The sequence below is a fragment of the Theropithecus gelada genome, chromosome X, assembly GCF_003255815.1.
Source record: "Theropithecus gelada isolate Dixy chromosome X, Tgel_1.0, whole genome shotgun sequence".
In the NCBI taxonomy this organism is placed as follows: Eukaryota; Metazoa; Chordata; class Mammalia; order Primates; family Cercopithecidae; genus Theropithecus; species Theropithecus gelada.
The window spans coordinates 82898431-82912922 of record NC_037689.1 but is presented as its reverse complement, the minus strand read 5'-3'; the positions used below and the strand labels follow the sequence as shown (position 1 = coordinate 82912922).

The 14492-nt window shown below is 48.3% G+C and overlaps 1 protein-coding gene across 1 annotated transcript in view; it reads left to right on the top strand.

The window, feature by feature from the left end:
* Window positions 1–11841: 11841 nt before the first annotated feature.
* Window positions 11842–14492, top strand: part of GJB1 (gap junction protein beta 1) — a 12268-nt gene continuing 9617 nt past the window's right edge. Inside the window, exon 1 of the mRNA XM_025372209.1 lies at window positions 11842–11920. The gene's annotated coding sequence lies outside the window, so the exon portion shown is untranslated. The remainder of the gene's footprint in view (window positions 11921–14492) is intronic.

Sequence of the window (14492 nt, the reverse complement as noted above, 5' to 3'; positions counted from 1 at the left end):
TTGCGCCTCAGCCTCCAGAGTAGTTTGGATTACATGCATGCACCACCATGCCCGGCTAATTTCTGTACTTTTAGTGGAGACAGGGTTTCATCATGTTGGCCAGGCTGGTCTCAAACTCCTGGCCTCAAGCGATCTGCCTGCCTCGGCCTCCCAAAGTGCAGGGATTACAGGCTTGAGCCACTGTGCCTGGTGACTATTTTTATTTTCACCCTTACCCTTATGATTTTGTTTTTTCTTTTTTTTCTTTTTTTCCTTGTTTTTTTTCTTTTGAGACAGAGTCTCACTCTGTTGCCCAGGCTGGAGTGCAGTGGCACAATCTTAGCTCACTGCAACCTCCACCTCCTGGGTTCAAGCAATTCTCCTGCCTCAGCCTCCAGAGTAGCTAGAATTACAGGTGCATGCCACCACACCCAGCTAATTTTTCTATTTTTAGTAGAGACGGGGGTTTCACCATGTTGGCCAGACTGGTCTCGAACCCCTAACCTCAGGTGATCTGCCTGCCTCAGCCTCCCAAAGTGCTGGGATTACAGGCATGAGCCACCATGCCTGGCTGATTTTCCTTTTTTAATTTTCAGTTTCTTATTTTATTATAAACCATTATTTCTTCTTTATTTTCTTTATGTTTTAACTTTTAAGTTCAGGAGTACATGTGCAGGTTGTCACACAGGTAAACTTGTGTTATGGGGGTTTGCTGTACACATTAAACCTAGTACCCATTCGTTATTGTTCCTGATCCTTTCCCTCCTCCCACTCTCTGCCCTCCAATAGGCCCCAGTATGTGTTTTTCCCCTCTCTGTGTCCATGTGATTTTCTTTGTACTTCTCAGTTTTTCTGTAAAGAACAGGCATTACAGCCGGGCATGGTGGCTCATGCCTGTAATCCCAGCACTTTGGGAGGCCGAGGCAGGTGGATTGCTTGAGCTGAGGAGTTCGAGACCAGCCTGAGCAACACAGTGAAACCCTGTCTCTACCAAAATACAAAAAATTAGCCGGTCGTGGTGGCGTGTGCCTGTAGTCTCAGCTACTTGGGAGGCTGAGGCAGGAGAACTGCTAGAACCCAGGAGGCGGAGGTTGCAGTGAGCCGAGATCACGTCACTGCACTCCAGACTGGATGATAGGGTGAGACTCCGTCTCTGGGGGGTAAAAAAAAAAGGAGAAAAATAAAAGGATGAAATGTTTGATGAAGGTGGGAGTGGTCAACTGTATCAAACACCTCAAAGAAGTGCAGTGAGGCTAGTCCTGAAGGGTGTCCATTGGATTTAGCAACAAGGTGACCTTGGCAAAAACCATTTAAATGAAATGGGGAGTGGTGGAGGAAGCCAGGTTGGAGGGCAATTGAAGAGTAAATAGGAAACGAAGAAGTGTAGACAGCAAATATAGAGTTGTCACTGAGGCCAGGTGCAGTGGCTCATGCCTGTAATCCCAGAATTGTGGAAGGCCGAGATGGGAAGATCACCTGAGGTCAGGAGTTCGAGACAAGCCTGGTCAACATGGCAAAACCCCATCTCTACTAAAAATTTTAAAATAAAATTTAAATTAGCGAAGCGGGTGGGGCGGGGTGGCTCACGCCTGTAATCCCAGCACTTTGGGAGGCCGAGGCGGGCGGATCACAAGGTCAGTAGATCGAGACCATCGTGGCTAATATGGTGAAAACCCGTCTCTACTAAAAAAAATACCAAAAAAATTAGCTGGGTGTGGTGGCAGACGCCTGTAGTCCCAGCTACTCGGGAGGCTGAAGCAGGAGAATGGCGTGAACCTGGGAGGCGTAACGTGCAGTGAGCCAAGATTGCGCCACTGCACTCCAGCCCAGGAGACAGAGCGAGACACGTCTCAAAAAAAAAAAAAAAAAAATTATCCAGGCATGGTCGTGGGCGCCTGTAGTCCCAGCTACTTGGGAGGCTGAGGCAGGAGAATCACTTGAACCCAAGAGGCAGAGGTTGTGATGAATCAAGATCAGGCCACTGCACTCCAGCCTGGGAAACCGAGCGCAACTCCATCTCAAAAAAAAAAAAAAAAAAAGTGTCTTTCAAAATATGTGGTTAAGAAGGAAAAGAGAGAGAGCAGAATCCTGGTTTAAGATATCTTCCAATTTGGGGGCCAGGCACTGCAGCTCACGCCTGTAATCCCAGCACTTTGGGAGGCCGAAGCCGGCAGATCACTTGAGGTTGGGAGTTCAAGATGAGTTTGGCCAGGATGGCAAAACCCTGTCTCTACTAAAAATACAAACAAATTAGCCAGGCATGTGGTGCACACATATCATCCCAGCTACTCAGGAGGCTGAGACATGAGAATCGCTTGAACCTGGGAGGCAAAGGCTGCAGTGAGCCAAGATCGCACTACTGCACTCCAGCCTCTGCCACAGAGTGAGACTCCGTCTCAAAAAAAAAAAAAAAAAAAAAAAATCTTCCATTTTGGGAATCCCACTCTAAGTGTGGTAGCTTTAAACATGCTGAAGGCAGGTAGGTTATGAAGGTCATCTGACATCCAGCTTTTCAATGTAAGGGGTATATACAGCAGAATGCGGAATTGGAAGTGGTAGCCAGCTCAGGGTATCAACATCAGAAATTGCTCCTCAGAATCAGAGATAAACTTATTAATATTATTATTACTACTATTATTATTATTATTACAGGCACCTGCCACCATGCCTGGCTAATTTTTGTATTTTTAGTAGAGACGAGGTTTTGCCATGTTGGCCTGGCTGGTCTCGAAATCCTGACCTCAGATTATCCATTCGCCCACCTCAGCCTCCCAAAGTGCTGGGATTACAGGGTGAAGCCACCGTGCCCCGCCAATAAACTTATCATTATTAAAACTGAGCAAAATAGCTGGGCGCGGTGGTCATGCCTGTAATCCCAGCACTTTGGGAGGCCGAGGTGGGTGGATCACAAGGTCACGAGTTCAAGACCAACCTGGCCAATATGGTGAAACCCCGTGTCTACTAAAAATACAAAAATTAGCTGGATGTGGTGGCACGCGCCTGTTATCCCAGCTACTCGGGAGGCTGAGGCAGGAGAACTGCTTGAACCCGGGAGGTGGAGGTTGCAGTGAGCTGATATCATGCCACTGCACTGCAACAGAGGAAGACTCCGTCACACACACACACACACACACACACACAAGCCTCCTCCCTGCCCCCAACTCCGCCTCCAAGGCTTGTGATGAGTATGAACTAGTTATGGAAGTTTGTATGACTCATGTAACAACAATAAGGCGCTTCTTCTCCTAGAAAACACCAAATGGCGGATGACGCCGGTGCAGCGGGGTACCCGGAGGCCCTGGTGGCCCTGGGATGGGGAACCGCAGTGGCTTCCGTGGAGGTTTCGGCAGAAAATGTGGCACATATACACCATGGAATACTATGCAGCCATTAAAAAGGATGAGTTTGTGTCCTTTGTAGGGACATGGATGCAGCTGGAAACCATCATTCTCAGCAAACTATCGCAAGAACAGAAAAGCAAACACCGCATGTTCTCACTTATAGGTGGGAACTGAACAATGAGATCACTTGGACTCGGGAAGGGGGACATCACACACCGGGGCCTATCACGGGGAGTGGGGAAGGGGGAGGGATTGCATTGGGAGTTATACCTGATGTAAATGACGAGTTGATGGGTGCTGACGAGTTGATGGGTGCAGCACACCAACATGGCACAAGTATACATATGTAACAAACCTGCACGTTATGCACATGTACCCTAGAACTTAAAGTATAATAAAAAAAAATCCAAATCAATAAAGTAATAGTATATAAACTGTAAAAAAAAAAAAAAAAATTGAGTTCTTCTAAAGGCCTGAGGTCATTCAATGACATTTACCTCCAGGTGATAGTAATATCTTCGGTTTTCTAGATGGCAGGTATCTTTTAAAGTCATGATGCTGATTGCTGCTATCTAAATAATTGACCTACCTGGAAACTAGGCAACTGAATTATAACAAGGTTTTGTGGTATTGTTTAAGCTTTAAAAGATCAATTCTATTCAAACTGAAAAACAAAACTGTGGTTTAAGAGTAGTATTGAACATTTATTGAACATCTATTATCAGTTAGGCAAAGTATTGAGAATTTACAGACTGTAAGTATTGGATAGGAAATTATTAGTCTGCATCTATATATCACAAAATACTGAATAAAATGTCTTAAGTGCCTCAAAAAATAAGAAACAAAACAATAAGGCAATAAGGGCTTCTTTTTTTTTTTTTTTTTTTTTTTGAGACGGAGTCTCAGTCTGTCGCCCAAACTGGAGTGCAATGGTGCGATCTCGGCTCACTGAAACCTCTGCCTCTTGGGTTCAAGCTATTCTCCTGCTTCAGCCTCCCGAGTAGCTGGGACTACAGGTGCCTGCCACCATGCCTGGCTAATTTTTGTATTTTTAGTAGAGATGGGGTTCACCGTATTGGCCAGGCTGGTCTCGAACTCCTGACCTTGTGATCTGCCCACTTCGGCCTCCCAAAGTGCTGGGATTACAGGTGTGAGCCACCGTGCCCAGTCAATAAGGGCTCCTTTATCAATATGTGTAGCTCATTTGCAGAGACAATATTGTTTCTCTAGGAATAAGCCAAACCCCAGTGCATTCTATGGCTCGACCCAGCCCCAGCACTGTGAAGTGGAATGTCAGCAGTGAGAAAAAGCTGTTTACGTTCATTGGAAAGCACTAGCTCAGATTCAGAAATAAGTAACTGCTTGACATTCTGCAAAGTGCCCTCATGCTGGCAGATGCAATGCCACTGAACATCCATTTCCTAGGAGACAATGAAGTAGCTCAATTATCCTTGTCTTTTGTAGGAAGAAAACAACCAAAATGGAGGCATCTTCAGAGAGCCTTCAGAAGCGTCTTCAAAGCCCTTGCTTTATATCTGAAGCAGGGGATCCCAAGATTGTGGAATCCTTATTCTGGATGTGTCTGCTTCTGCCATGAGCAGAGGGAGGAGGATCCTACAGGCATCCAGCTAGAAGAGCTTTTCACCCGAGGAGGTCCAGGGTGGCAAAGCCTTACAGGAAAACTGTAGTTGTCTATCAAAGGGAAAGGCAAAGATGAAAACAGAAGGGAGGCTGGACATGGTGGCTCATGCCTGTCATCCCAGCACTTTGGGAAGCCGAGGTGAGATGATTGCTTGAGCCCAGGGATTTGAGACCAGCCTGGGCAGCATGGCAAGACCCCCTCTCTACAAAAATAAAAATAAAAAATTAGCTGGACATAGTGGCATGCACCTGTGGTCCCAGCTACTCAGAAGGCTAAGGTGGAAGGATAGCTTGAGCCCAGGAGGTCGAGGCTGAAGTGAGCTGTATTCAGGCCACTGCACTCCTGCGGGGTGACAGAGTGAGATGTTCTCTCCGAAAAAAAAAAGAAAAGGAAAGAAAGAAAAGAAAAAGTGACTCCCGCCTGTAATCCCCAACATTTTGGGATGCCAAGGCAGGTGGATGGCTTTGGCTCAGGAGTTTGAGACCAGCCTAGCCAACATGGTGAAACCAGATCTCTACTGAAAATACAAAAATCATCTGAGTGTGGTGGCGCCCACCTGTAGCCCCAGCTACTCAGGAGGCTGAGATGGAAGTGCCACTGCACTCCAGCCTGGATGACAGAGCAAGACCCTGTCTCAAAAAGACAAAGAAAGAAAAAAAGAAAGAAAGAAATAGGAAGACAAAATATTTGGCCAGAAGACTTGGGAGCAAGATTGTTCTGATTGTTCTGTTCAGGTGCAAGACACAAATTCAGACCAGGCACAGTGGCTCATGCCTGTAATCTCAGCAATTTGGGAAGCAGAGGTGGGAGGATCACTTGAGCCAAGGAGTTTGAAACCAGCCTGGCCAGTTTGGTTGACATAGCAAGACCTCATCTTCAAACAAACAAACAAACAAACAAAAAACAGATTGAGGAGAGTAGGTTAGTTAGAATATGAATGTAGGGTCCTGAGTCAGGCACCAAAGGGGAGAAAAAAGATGGATGTAAAGAATGAAGGGTGGGGGGCAGTGGCTCACACCTGTGATCCCAGCACTTTGGGAGGTTGAGGTGGGCAGATCACCTGAGGTCAGGAGTTCAAGACCAGCCTGGCCAACATGGTGAAACCTCATCTCTACAAAAATTAGCTGGGCGTGATGGTGGATGCCTGTAATCCCAGCTACTCTGGAGACTGAGGTAGAAGAATCACTTGAACCTGGGAGGCGGAGGTTGCAGTGAGCTGAGATCGTGCGATTGCACTCCAGCCTGGGTGACAGAGGGAGACTCCATCTGAAAAAAAAAAAAAAAAAAAAGAATGCAGATGAGCCAGGCTCAGTGGCTCACGCCTGTAATCTCAGCACTTTGGGAGGCCAAGGCAGGAGGATCACTTGAGCCCAAGAAGTCAAGGCTGCAGTGAGCCATGATTGCTGCACCACTGTACTCCAGCCTGGGTGACAAAATGAGACCCTGTCTCAAAAACAAAAACAAAAAAGAATGAAGATGTATTAGAGCTCCGGTTTGTTGTTGTTGTTGTTTGTTTGTTTGTTTGTTTGTTTGTTTGTTTTTGAGACGGAGTCTCGCTCTGTAGCCCAGGCTGGAGTGCAGTGGCCGGATCTCAGCTCACTGCAAGCTCCGCCTCCCGGGTTCACGCCATTCTCCGGCCTCAGCCTCCCGAGTAGCTGGGACTACAGGCGCCCGCCACCTCGCCCGGCTAGTTTTTTGTATTTCTTAGTAGAGACGGGGTTTCACCGTGTTAGCCAGGATGGTCTCGATCTCCTGACCTCGTGATCCACCCATCTCGGCCTCCCAAAGTGCTGGGATTACAGGCTTGAGCCACCGCGCCCGGCCCACTGTTTGTTTGTTTTTTTGAGACGGAGCCTTGCTCTATTGCCAGGCTGGAGTGCAGTGGCATGATCTCGGCTCACTGCAACCTCTGCCTCCCGGGTTCAAGTGATTCTCCTGCCTCAGCCTCCCAAGTAGCTGGGACTACACGCGCACACCACCACGCCCAGCTAAGTTTTGTGTTTTTAGTAGAGACAGGGTTTCACCATGTTGGCCAGGATGGTCTCGATCTCTTGACCTTGTGATCCACCCGCCTCAGCCTCCCAAAGTGCTGGGATTATAGGCGTGAGCCACTGCACCCAGTTTCAACTTTGCTTTTGTTCTCCACTCCAAACTGTCCTTAGAGTAAATGGTATATGTCTAACTCTCAAGTGAATTGGGGCACTATCTGGTACAATTCTTCAGAAACCTCCTTGGAAAAATACTGATAACTCCCTCTCGTTGGCTTCTTCAAAGAATATGAATTCCTGGGGCATAGATTCATTCATATGATCATGTGGCCTTTTGAAAAGGATTTGTGAAAAATAATACCAATTATGAGTACAAGACCACTTCCATGTTTCCCTTGCACCTCTCACTGGGAACAGTTTGCATGATTTTCCACAGCCTGAGCTGGCGTGGGGATTTGGGAAATGTTCTGCAGCTTCTCGGCGTTAGCCATCTCCTTAAGCCTATGGACCCATTTGGGAAGAGTTTTTGCCTGTGTGTCATAAACAACATTTATATTGGAAGCTGTCCCTTTGATTTCTGAGTCATACAGCAATGCTGTCTCATTGATCAAAGCCATACAAAATGCCACATTTTGTTCGGTAATGAGACCCAGGGACAGGCTGGATGATGGACTCCACATGCGAGGCTGTGCTGCTGCCTGCCATCCCAGAAAGCCTCAAGATTACCGTTGCTGAGGCAGCTGCCACAACTCCCTGATGTAATGAGCAGAGCTCTCACCAGGCTGCCGATTCTGTTTATGAGGCCTAAAGCTCTGAACTATGACAATGTCGGTGGTAAGATGTGCTTTTAAATAATGTGATCGGTTTGCTCCATCAACTCTCTTGGTCTTCAGTGGAACAGGAATGAGGAAAGCCCTTGTTTGGGCTGATGTTTGAGCCATGCTGGAGACAGCAGGCTTGTGTTTAGGGTCTCTTACCTGTCTCAAGATTTAATGAAGATTTCCTTGAGTGAATATCAGGAAATAAGTAGGCTGTTTTTTTTTGTTTTTTTTTTTTTTTTTTTAAGACGGAGTCTCTCTCTGTCGCTCAGGCTGGAGTGCAATGGCGTCATCTTGGCTCACTGCAACCTCTGCCTCCCAGGTTCAAGCGATTCTCTTGCCTCAGCCTCCCAAGTAGCTGGGATTACAGTCATATACCACCACGCCTGGCTAATTTTGTATTTTTAGTAGAGACGAGGTTTCTCCATGTTGGTCAGGCTGGTCTCGAACTCCCGACCTCAGATGATCTGCTCGCCTCAGCCTCCCAAAGTGCAGGAATTACAGGCATGAGCCATTGCGCCTGGCTGTAAAGTTTTTAAATATTCCCCCAAAACATTCATTGTAATGAGAAAGACTGGGCAGAGCACCTGTTATCTCAGCACTTTGGGAGTCCAAGGTGGACAGATCACTCAAGTTCAGGAGTTCGAGACCAGCCTGGTCAATATGGCGAGACCCCCATCTCTACAAAAAATTTGAAAAGTAGCCGGGTGTGGCGGCACACACCTGTAATCCCAGCTACTTGGGAGACTGAGGTGGGACGATTGCTTGAGCCCTGGAGGTAACTGGAGGTAGAGGCTGAAGTAAGCTGTGATGGCGCCACTGCACTCCAGCCTGGGTGACAGACCATGACTCTGTCTCAAAAAAAACAAGAAGGAAGTCTGCTTAGGATTCCAGGTAGCAGCTGAATTCAGCTGCATCACAGGAGCAAATGGATTTACATTGTTTGCTGTAGTCATTTTCCCTTTATCCTCTTTTTTTTTTTTTTTTTTTTTTTTTTTTTGAGACAGAGTCTTGCTCTGTCGCCCAGGCTGGAGTGCAGTGGCGCGATCTTGGCCCACTACAAGCTCTGCCTCCCAGGTTCATGCCATTCTCCTGCCTCAGCCTCCCGAGTAGCTGGGACTACAGGCGCCCGCCACCAAACCCGGCTAATTTTTTGTATCTTTAGTAGAGATGGGGTTTCACCGTGTTAGCCAGGATGGTCTCGATCTCCTGACCTCGTGATCCGCCCGCCTCGGCCTCCCAAAGTGCTGGGATTACAGGCTTGAGTCACCATGCCTGGCCTGCTCTCCCTCTTTTCCCTCCCTTCTCTCTCTTTGCCTTTCCTCTCTCTAGCAGCCGCACTCCATCCAGAAGATGGGCTCAAGTAACAGTCAACAGGCAGCAGACAGGTCAATTCTAGCAACAGTATATTTTATACAGCTACAAAGTATCAAAGTATCCAAATAGACTTCCTATAGTTTAGAACTATAAGCACCACAAAGAAATCCTGCCAGAGCTCCAAGGAACAATGAGTACACACTAATATTAACCTGTAGTTTCCCTTCCTAGGAACTCCGCTATGTATAGGAACTCTCTCTTCTGGTCAAACAGGTCTGCCTACCGTTCCCCAAACACAGCTCACAGCTTCCTGTCACCTGAAATGTTTGTCCCTCCATCTCCTTTATGACCCACATCCAACTCTGCCTTTCTGTTAAACCTACCCTTTTCTTCTGCATCTGAACTTCTGGCATCTCATATCTACATATGGCATTTAGGAGAAACTCCCTTGTAGTTACTCAGGTGAGTGTCTCATCTGTCCTGTTAGCTTAGAATCTTCTGGAGTCAGGGACCACCTGTAACTCTGATTCTCAGTGGGACCCTGTAGAGCTCATCAGCTGTGATATAGTGGTCAAGTGAACAAGTTCTGGAGCCAGACTGCCTGGGTTCAAATCCAGCTTTGTTACTTACCAGTAGCCAGCTAACCTCCATTATGTCACTTAACCTCTGTGTGCCTTAATTCCCCTGTAACACGAGAATATTAGTAGTGCCTACTTTGTAGGGTTATTTTGAAAATCAAACAAAGTAATACAAGACACTTTGAACATTGCCTTTTATGCATTCAGTACTCGGGAAACGGTAGTCCTCTTTATCCACTACAACTTGTACTCTCAGAGGGAAGAATGGTGTTCAGCCTGTCCCCCACCCACCATGATGTCCAGCTCAGTTTTGCCTTTCACCAGGTTTACCAGGCACAACTAAAGGATTCCCTATCTGGCTTTAAATGTCCTCCATACTCTAAGCCTCTTAACTGACTGACAGTTTCCTCCACAGCCCCTCAACACAGTCCTGCCTCCTTACTGGCTCCCAGATATGCCTTGCTCCTTCCTACTCTGTGCCTTCACTCACACTGTTCCTCCTCCCTGGAATGCTAACCCTGTCCTTCCCCTTCCGGCTCCTACCTGTCTTTTACGTCTCCACTCAAACCTCACCTCCTCTAGGAAGCCTTCCCTGATTACTTCAGCTTACTCTCATCATTCCCTTCTCTGGACTCTCTCAGGAATCAAAGTTACAACCACATGATTGAATACACACTGATATTTTTCACAGCAATTTATTGGGTCTTGGTCCCCTCTCCTCCAGAAGTTCGGCAGGGCATGATAGCTCACACCTGTAATCCCAGTGCTTTGGGAGGCTGAGATGGGCGGACCACTGGAGCCCAGGAGTTCAAGACCAGCCTGGCCAACATGGCAAAACCCCATCTCTACTAAAAATACAAAAATTAGCCAGGCGCCTGTAATCCCAGCTACTTGGGAGGCTGAGGCAGAAGAATCGCTTGAACCCGGGAGGCGGAGGTTGCAGTGAGCCAACATTGCGCCATTGCACTCTAGCCTGGGTGACAGAGTGAGACTGCAACTCAAAAAAAAGTTGATAAATCTCTTATGAACAGTTGGGATGTTTTCACCTCCTTTGCTACCTGCACCCGGCACGTAGCCCTTTGTTGGGTTCCTAGTAGGTGTCCAACACTCATGGACTGATGTATCCATATGCCCAGGCTTGGCTAAGGAAAGCTGAGGCCCTGACTCCCTTTCTAGCAGTGAGCTCAAGCTGGAGTGAAGAACAGAAGGCAGGGGGCCAGTTTCTCTGCTAACTTCCCTTATTTCTCCACTGCCATTCAGGCCACAGAACCCAGCAGGGTCTTCAGGTAAGCCGTCAGTGGTGCAGACCTTGAAACTAGACTGATCCCTCAGTTAATGGTTGACATTCTCTGTTTACCTTAATGATTGCCAAGATTCATTGCTGCACATGATACACTTTGCAGTTCAACTGCCTTGGCCTTGAGGGTAGAAAGCAATTTCTGAGGTTTTAGGGTTCTGGGATAGGATTAGAAATACTCTGGTCCATCCCCAGCCACTCAGGATGTGGACAATAAGCAAGTGGCTGAAGGGCACCCTGGTACTGCCATATGGTGGGAAGCACTGCCAGCTCCCATCTTGACCTCAGGTGCCAGCAGGCATCACCCATGGCTTTTTCCTCCCCGTTGTCATATAATGTGTTTATTTATTTCTACTTTTTGTAGAGATGGGGTCTTACTATGTTACCCAGGCTGGTCTCAAACTCCTGGCTTCAAGTGATCCTCCTGCCTTGGCCAAAGTGCTGGGATTACAGGCATGAGCCACCATACCCAGCCCTGTCATATAGTTTCAGAGGCTGGGAGCTAGAAGAGTTGACCAGGATGGCAGCCTGTACAGGATCCATCTCTGCAGCTTGCCTGCACTGTGGATCTACCTAAGGCTAGGGCATGGGGGAAGCCTGAGGGATGCTGAGGAGCACAGGTCCAGCTCAGTCTCCCAGAGAGACTAAACATGGGTGGGTGACAATGATGCCTCTCTTCCTCTGGGACAAGGCAGTGACTCCAGGCTATGTGATCTGTCTCTCCAAACTCATAGGGCGCTCAGAGGATCAATCGTGTTTAATGACTGTATGTGGGAGGAGGTGGGGCTGGTTAATGTTTGTCTGGTTCCTCTTGGGCTGTGGGCCATTTCTGGCTCTGGCCCTGAGCTCGTTGTCCCTCCCCTGGGCTGGGCTGACAGTACCTGGTGGCATAGGGCAGACACACCTGCAGACATTCTCTGGGAAAGGGCAGCAGCAGCCAGGTGTGGCAGTGACAGGGAGGTGAGGAGACTGGGGGCTGAGGGAGGTGGGCCAGGGAGGGCTGATGTGGCACAGGGGGCCGGAAATAGGGGCCGGGTCTTGCCTTCTATTGACCTCCGCCTTCAGTCACTTAGGTCCCTTCCATGGTTCCTTCTGAAGCTGGGGTGAGGCCCCTCCTACCAGGTGCCAGGCTTGCTTAGCCTCTCTCTGCAGCCTCTTTCCAAGTTCGGTGTTGCTTCTCCTCTCACTTTTTTTCCTTCAGCCAAAGATTTCCCTTATTTCCATAGGGTCAGATTCGCAGGAAGACTTGAGGGACCCCCTAGGTGCAAGGTGGCCAAGTTTGTCTCTCTGAGACATTTCCTGCCGCACAGGGTTAGGGTTTAGTGGGAATGTTGGGCACTGCCAGGTGCTGTTTTCCTTCCTTGATTACAAGGCAAACCAGGCATGCACCCAACACGGTGCTGCGAGTGGATGAATAAAGCGTGTTCAGCGGGCTGCAGAGGGCTAGCCAACAGGGCCAAGGATTTGGGAGCGTGTGTTTCCACTTTCTTGAAGGAGGCAGACAGACTCAAGCTGAACTTGGAGTAATTGATGGTTTGGAGATTTTTTTTTTCCTTTTTTTTTTTTTTTTTTTTGAGACAGAGTTTCACTCTTGTTGCCCAAGCTGAGGTGCAATGGCGCAATCTTGGCTCACCGCAACCTCCGCCTCCTGGGTTCAAGCGATTCTCCTGCCTGAGCCTCCTGAGTAGCTGGGATGACAGGCATGCCCCACCATGCCTGGCTAATTTCGTATCTTTAGTAGAGACAGGGTTTCTCCATGTTGGTCAGGCTGGTCTCAAACTCCCGAACTCAGGTGATCTGCCCGCTTCGGCCTCCCAAAGTGCTGGGATTACAGGTGTGAGCCACCGTGCCCGGCCGGTTTGGAGATCTAAAGGAGAGGTGTTCCCCAGCTGTTTGAAAGTTTTGCAGCTGTTGGGAATGGCACAGCAGAATGTGTAAACTTAGAAAACGAGATGAGGAGAGGAGAATACAGACAAGAGGGGTTTTAATGGAGAGAAGTATAGATTAGAATGCAGCCTGGCAATGGAAAAGGGACCCAGGCTTGGGTGAGGGGCCAATACGATTCCTACTCTTTCCTACTCGCAGCACTTGCTTACCACCTGTGTAGTAAGTTACTCAGCTTCTGTTAGCCTTCATTGCCTCACTTGTGAGTTGCAGACAATAGCTCCTGGCTCACAGGGTTGTTGTGCGCGTGAGAGTCTGTGACTATACACACAGGGGGCACTCCATAAATGGCAGCTGTTATAATAACCCAAGCAGAGAGCAACAGGAAATCAGGTGGGTGATGGAAGAGTAAGGGAGTAGCGTCCAAACAATGGGGAAGGGAGCTGGCATGAGCAGAAGCTCTCCGAAAAGACTGCAGCAGAGAGGGGGAAAGAACAAATTGGAATGAGCTAGACTGGACCTGACCCAAGCCTGGCCACGGAATACGTATGGCAGGGTGGAGAGGCTAAGTCCGTGACTGAGATACTGTAGAACCACAGGACGGAGGCAAGAGAGAGAAGCAGGGGAAGGGGAAGAGAGCTGGAGGAGTTTGGCCTTAGCCACACCAAACTGATGAAGGCAGCCAGAAATTCCTAAGTAAATCTCAAAGAAAACCCCATGTCCCTTCCTGACGAGTGACTGCCTGTGAAATGGGGGAGGGAGCATGGAGTCGCAGGCTGAATGTAACCCCATCCATCCCAGCCCGTCCCTCTTCCCCAAACCCCACATCACAAGGATTTTCCTGTAGTTGGAAGGATAGGGAGGAGATGAGGGCAGAAACAGAGAGAGACAGAGACAGACTAGACGAATGTGTGTGCACGCGCGCGCGTGTGTGTTTGTGTGTGTACGTGCCAGCATACGCAGGAAAGTGTATAGGTTTTTGAATAGTAGGCCTGGTCTCAGAATGCAAACTCCTTAAAGGAAGAGAGGCCGCCATAAGCAGCACTATATACAAATACTTTGAGGTAAGAAAATAAACTTGGAACTTGATTCTACCATTTAGCAGCAGTGCAATTGCCATTGAGGCAAATTACTTAACGTCTCTGAGCCTCAACTTCCTTGTCTGAAAAATGGGGATAATATTACAGGACTGTTGTAAGGACTAAGTGAGATCACCTGATTTTGCACTGTGCTTGAGTGCTAGGGCAAATCTAAATTTGGCCAAATCTAAATTAGGGCCAGAGCCTGACAAGGCCAGAGAAGTCCTGTCTAATTAAACATGAGAGCGGCCGGGCGCGGTGGCTCAAGCCTGTAATCCCAGCACATTGGGAGGCCGAGACGGGCGGATCACGAGGTCAGGAGATCGAGACCATCCTGGCTGACACGTGAAACCCCGTCTCTACTAAAAAAATACAAAAAACTAGCCGGGCGAGGTGGCGGGCGCCTGTAGTCCCAACTACTCGGGAGGCTGAGGCAGGAGAATGGCGTGAACCCGGGAGGCGGAGCTTGCAGTGAGCTGAGATCCGGCCACTGCACTCCAGCCTGGGCGACAGAGCGAGACTCCGTCTAAAAAAAAAAAAAAAAAAAAAAAAAAAAAAAAAAAAAAAAA